Source organism: Halichoeres trimaculatus, unplaced genomic scaffold (genome assembly GCF_033239565.1).
Source record: "Halichoeres trimaculatus isolate MK-OKI-2021-1 unplaced genomic scaffold, fHalTri1.1 fHalTri1_scaffold_1, whole genome shotgun sequence".
NCBI lineage: Eukaryota > Metazoa > Chordata > Actinopteri > Labriformes > Labridae > Halichoeres > Halichoeres trimaculatus.
In genome coordinates this window covers 4650900-4656899 of record NW_027437179.1, presented here as the reverse complement: position 1 = coordinate 4656899, position 6000 = coordinate 4650900, and positions in this window count along the sequence as shown.

Below are 6000 nucleotides of genomic sequence, written 5' to 3'. Positions count from 1 at the left end.
ACTCTTACAGTGGACGCAATGTGGCAACAAAAGGAAGACAACTCTGTGATGTGTTCCAGAAATCTGATCAAACTATCGGTGACACCATGAATGAAATAAACACAGTTTACATGCACCACCCACTGGATTCTGGTTTGCTTCACCAAGAAGGTTCTGTCAGCTCTTAGGTTCAAGTGTTTGAGATGTTGAATTGTTTGTCAGGAGTAACGGCAGGGAGGAGGAGGAAGAGGTGGAAGAGGAAGAGGAGGAGGTGGAGGTGGAGGAGGATGAATCCAACTCAGTCCAAAACAGTACAAACAAAGTGTCTGTAAAACCAGGTGAGAAAAAAAACAAAAAAAAACTGTCGTCTGCACCGTATTGTTGACATGATGTTTGTCATTTTAACACCTGCACCAGCTTGAGTTTCTGCTGTAAAGATGATGGATTATACTGAAGTGGTGAGGAGGAACACACGGACACGCAGACTTTAATAATAACCTTCTGGTTATTGATATGTTAATAAAAAGTTTTCTAACCACTTAATATCATACTTGTTATCTTTTTTCTCACCAAAAATTAACTGTGTACATTTATTAAACCTCTGCGTTTCCCTGAGCATGACGTTTCAAGTCATGTGGAGTTTGGTGTTTACATGTGACATTTTTATTTTAACAGCTGGATTAAAAAAACTGGTTGGGCATGTGTTAGTGTATTTTAAATTTTCAGGAGTGCTGGGATGAACTTTGGGGTTCTATAGCACTCCTTTAAAATGGTCTAAAACACCCACGCTCTGTAGCAACATGACACATATACATTAAACATATTGTACATGTGCCTATCCATAAAATAAAATACTTTTAGAATATCAAGAGGAACAGTTTAGACACATTTAGTCAATAATGATTCTAATACAAAAATGGGCTGATAAATTACCCACACATGCAAATGTTTGAAAAAAACTTCCACAGCACTTTAGATGATCAGTGGCAAAACTCACAAGATAGGCATTTTTTTTTCTTAGTTCCCCAGATCACTTGAGACAAGTTTACACCAGGCTTGACCACCTTTGTGACACCTGCAAACCTCTTGGGAACCAGAAATAAGGCCTGAAAGCCAGAAATTCATCATCAGTTTCCAGCTGGGAAGGGAAGATTTTTTGTACCTGAACCCCTGCAAAGGAGCCTCTACGGACCATAAAAGGACTATGGATCAATGATGGTTTTCAGTAGGACACACACACACACACACACACACATACACACACACACACACACACACACACACACACACACACACACACACACACGTTAATGTTCTTAATTATTTTTTTGCGAATTAAGACTGCTTATTCTGTGGGACAGTTAAGTTAAGTTGTGTGATTAGAGCAAAATAAGGAATTCTAGACGCTATGGATGGTGTGAATAAAGGACAAAGTTGTTTAAGAAATGAAATATGTGGTGATAGTTTTATTGCTTTTATGTTGTGTGACCTGATGCTAAGTGATACGTCAAAACATAAAAAGAACCTTGAATCAAGTCAAACTTGAAAGTACAAAAACTTGAAGAAAAGAAAGAAGAAAAGTTTTTTTTAAATTTATTTTTTAAGTCATTCTTATGTGTTCATATAATACTGATGTGGAATGTTAAAAGGTAAGTAAATTTAAGTCAAACTGATGATAACTGCTGAAACACAGTTGGTTTGAGTTGGGTTGATTGAAGTTCACTTAAGGTGCTTTGGCTACCCGTCTGAGGGGACCATGTTTTGGGGTGCTGTTGCAGTTGCTGGATCTCAGGTATAGCCCTTTGCTGGCTGCATTCCTGAGGCCAACTGCAACAGCTGCTTTGGCTACCCGTCTGAGGGGACCATGTTTTGGGGTGCTGTTGCAGTTGCTGGATCTCAGGTATAGCCCTTTGCTGGCTGCATTCCTGAGGCCAACTGCAACAGCTGCTTTGGCTACCCGTCTGAGGGGACCATGTATTGGGGTGCTGTTGCAGTTGCTGGATCTCAGGTATAGCCCTTTGCTGGCTGCATTCCTGAGGCCAACTGCAACAGCTGCTTTGGCTACCCGTCTGAGGGGACCATGTTTTGGGGTGCTGTTGCAGTTGCTGGATCTCAGGTATAGCCCTTTGCTGGCTGCATTCCTGAGGCCAACTGCAACAGCTGCTTTGGCTACCCGTCTGAGGGGACCATGTTTTGGGGTGCTGTTGCAGTTGCTGGATCTCAGGTATAGCCCTTTGCTGGCTGCATTCCTGAGGCCAACTGCAACAGCTGCTTTGGCTACCCGTCTGAGGGGACCATGTTTTGGGGTGCTGTTGCAGTTGCTGGATCTCAGGTATAGCCCTTTGCTGGCTGCATTCCTGAGGCCAACAGCAACAGCTGCTTTGGCTACCCGTCTGAGGGGACCATGTTTTGGGGTGCTGTTGCAGTTGCTGGATCTCAGGTATAGCCCTTTGCTGGCTGCATTCCTGAGGCCAACTGCAACAGCTGCTTTGGCTACCCGTCTGAGGGGACCATGTTTTGGGGTGCTGTTGCAGTTGCTGGATCTCAGGTATAGCCCTTTGCTGGCTGCATTCCTGAGGCCAACTGCAACAGCTGCTTTGGCTACCCGTCTGAGGGGACCATGTTTTGGGGTGCTGTTGCAGTTGCTGGATCTCAGGTATAGCCCTTTGCTGGCTGCATTCCTGAGGCCAACTGCAACAGCTGCTTTGGCTACCCGTCTGAGGGGACCATGTTTTGGGGTGCTGTTGCAGTTGCTGGATCTCAGGTATAGCCCTTTGCTGGCTGCATTCCTGAGGCCAACTGCAACAGCTGCTTTGGCTACCCGTCTGAGGGGACCATGTTTTGGGGTGCTGTTGCAGTTGCTGGATCTCAGGTATAGCCCTTTGCTGGCTGCATTCCTGAGGCCAACTGCAACAGCTGCTTTGGCTACCCGTCTGAGGGGACCATGTTTTGGGGTGCTGTTGCAGTTGCTGGATCTCAGGTATAGCCCTTTGCTGGCTGCATTCCTGAGGCCAAGTGCAACAGCTGCTTTGGCTACCCGTCTGAGGGGACCATGTTTTGGGGTGCTGTTGCAGTTGCTGGATCTCAGGTATAGCCCTTTGCTGGCTGCATTCCTGAGGCCAAGTGCAACAGCTGCTTTGGCTACCCGTCTGAGGGGACCATGTTTTGGGGTGCTGTTGCAGTTGCTGGATCTCAGGTATAGCCCTTTGCTGGCTGCATTCCTGAGGCCAACTGCAACAGCTGCTTTGGCTACCCGTCTGAGGGGACCGTGTTTTGGGGTGCTGTTGCAGTTGCTGGATCTCAGGTATAGCCCTTTGCTGGCTGCATTCCTGAGGCCAACTGCAACAGCTGCTTTGGCTACCCGTCTGAGGGGACCATGTTTTGGGGTGCTGTTGCAGTTGCTGGATCTCAGGTATAGCCCTTTGCTGGCTGCATTCCTGAGGCCAACTGCAACAGCTGCTTTGGCTACCCGTCTGAGGGGACCATGTTTTGGGGTGCTGTTGCAGTTGCTGGATCTCAGGTATAGCCCTTTGCTGGCTGCATTCCTGAGGCCAACTGCAACAGCTGCTTTGGCTACCCGTCTGAGGGGACCATGTTTTGGGGTGCTGTTGCAGTTGCTGGATCTCAGGTATAGCCCTTTGCTGGCTGCATTCCTGAGTTCAACTGCAACAGCTGCTTTGGCTACCCGTCTGAGGGGACCATGTTTTGGGGTGCTGTTGCAGTAGCTCACATAAAGAAAAGTGAATAATATAGCATTCATATATCTTGGACTTAAAATAAAAAAAAAAAAAAAAGCCTATAATTGACTTTGTTGCATTTATAGGAGATGCACACCACTTGCGTGCGTACAGAAATGTTATGAAGGGCATGCTGACTTTTCTTCATATGTAAGTGAGATTATAGCTGTATAAATTTTCCTTCCAAAGTAAGGGTATAACAAGTAACTGAGATAGTCGCTTTAAAACTCTGTTCCTTTCATAGGTAGGGTATAAAATGTAAGTGAGATAGTAGTTGTAAAACTTTATTCAACCACTGGCAGGGTATAATTGGCAAGTGAGATAATAGCTGTATAACTCTGTTTCTCCCACAGGTAGGGTATAAATGTTAAGTGAGATAAGCGCTGTGTAAAATTCTCCTTTGACAGGTAGGGTTTAAAAAGTAAATGAGATAATAGTTGTGTAACTCTCTTTCTTCCCCAGGTAGCGTATAAATGGCAAGTGAGATAAAAGCTGTATAACTCTTTTTTTTCCCGCTGGAAGGGTATAAATGGCAAGTGAGATAATAGCTCTATAATTTTTTTCTTCCACAGGTAGGGTAAAAAAGGTAAGTGAGATTATAGCTGCATAACACTTCTTCTTCCACAGGTAGGGTTTAAATTGTAAGTGAGAAAGTAGCTATATTTTTAAAAAATAATAGCTGTATTACTCTGTTTCTTCCACAGGAAAGGCATATTAGATAATAACTGTATATCTCTGTTTCTTCCACGCGAAGTGTATAAAAGGTAAGTGAGATAAAAGCTGTATTACTCATTTTCTTCCACAGGTAGGGCATATTAGATAATAACTGTATATCTCTATTTCTTCCACAGGTAGGGTATAAAAGGTAAGTGAGATAAACCCTGTATAACTCTGTTTCTTTTACAGGTAGGGCATATTAGATATTTACTGTATAACTCTCTTTCTTCTACAGGTAGGGTATGAATGGTCAATTAGATAATAGCTGTTTAACTCTGCATCTTACACAGACAGGGTATAAAAGGCAAGTTAGACATTAGCTGTATAACTTTCTTTCTTCCACAGGTTGGGTAAACAAGGTAAGTGAGATAATAGCTGTATGACTCTGTTTCTTCCACAGGTCGGATATAAAGCGTAGGTGAGATAATAGTTCTTTAACTTTTTTCTTGTTGTTGTTCATGATGATGATTGTTCATTCTTAATATTTGTATCAGTGTTTTCTGTTCTGTTTCTTCTCTTCTGACACTATACTTTAATCCAGAACTTTGTGATATTGTGAGTGTGGTGAAAACAAAATAAAAACTGAAGCTACAGCTGTTACTGCCCTTGCAGAAATAGATGTGAATATAACATAACTTTACTGAAAATTAGAAAAACATGGAGAAAAATGAATTTGTTTCTCTTTCTCATGCACATGCACGTGTGTGCATCCTTTTCATGGAAATAGGAGCCAAGTTTGCTGACCCCTTCAGTACCCTTTGCGCTTGAACTTGAAAACGAGCAGCTGTACAGCTCCCCCTACTGATGGAAACAGGAAGTGCTGGATAACAGAAAAACCCAGGTAGAAACCAATGGAGCTGTTTATCATTTTGATATAACAAAAAAAAAAAACATTTAAATATTTGATGGATTTAGACGCATTGCAAATACAATTTAAAGCGTTTTTCTCTTTGATGTATGATGTTCTGACCTAAAAACTAAAATTGTTTTCAGATGTGTTTTCAACACTTTATGAACTTAATTATTCATTTTACACCTACCACACAGAGCACTGTTGAGAAAAACCTTGATTAATTTGCAATCTTTGAATTACACAAACACACGCAGACACACGCACGCACGCACGCACGCGCACGCATGCAGGTGCGGGCCTTGTTGCCATGGAAACTACTAAACTTATATCAGCTCTTTGTGATGATGTGAATTTTGTGAGACAAAATAAAAATTAAAACTACAGCTGTTTGTGTTCTTACAAAAAGAGATGTGAAAACAGCACACCTAACCCACGGCTAAAAAATTAAATAAAATAAAAAACACAACAAAATAAAGAAAAATGAATTTGTTGCTTTTCAGAGACGCACATGAACGTGCGTGCCTTGTTGCCATGGAAACTTCAAAACTCATATCCAGATCTTTGTTTAGTGTGAATTTTGTGAAGACAAAATAAAAAATAAAGCTACAGCTGTTTGGTTTCTTAACGAAAGAAAAGTGGGAAAAAAATAGCATACATAAATCCACAACTTAAAATTACCAAGAATAAACTAAAAAAAAATGATAATGGATAAAA